Raw genomic sequence first — 618 nt, 5'->3', positions numbered from 1 at the left:
ATCCATCCATCCATCCATCCATCCATCCATCCATCCATCTATCTATATATATATAGAATCTGACAAAAGTAATAATAAATATAGATTCTTTCAAATTGGACAAATTAAAATCAGGTTTTACTTTTTAACCATAAACACTCAACATGTAGAAAGTAAAGGAAAGAGAAAAACACAGAAAGAAAAATCACTTCTAAAGAGATTAAAGGTGAACGAATACCTGAAGGAACCAGAGTGACAAATCACAGCGTCCATCATCGTTTGAGCCAAAGTGGACGTAATGGGAACTGACCAGTGGACGTAATGGGAACTGACCAGTGGACGTAATGGGAACTGACCAGTGGACGTAATGGGAACTGACCAGGGAGGAAACCATTGTTGAAAATAAATAATAAAAAAAGTCAGAAGGGAATTTGCAAAACTACATGTTAAGTAAAGTTCTGGGGGAATATCCTATGGACAGATGAGACAAAAATGTAATGTTTTTTGTCAAAGTAGATCAACTCTATGTTCACAGACGGAAAAATGAAGCATATGAGGAAAAGAACGCTGTCCTACTGGGAAACATGGAGGAGGCTCTGTTATGATCTGGGCTGCTTTGCCTCATCCCAGGTTCGCCTA

The sequence above is a fragment of the Cyprinodon variegatus genome, unplaced genomic scaffold (genome assembly GCF_000732505.1).
Source record: "Cyprinodon variegatus isolate N-32 unplaced genomic scaffold, C_variegatus-1.0 Scaffold325, whole genome shotgun sequence".
NCBI classification, from domain to species: Eukaryota; Metazoa; Chordata; class Actinopteri; order Cyprinodontiformes; family Cyprinodontidae; genus Cyprinodon; species Cyprinodon variegatus.
Note: the sequence above shows the minus strand (reverse complement) of the source record.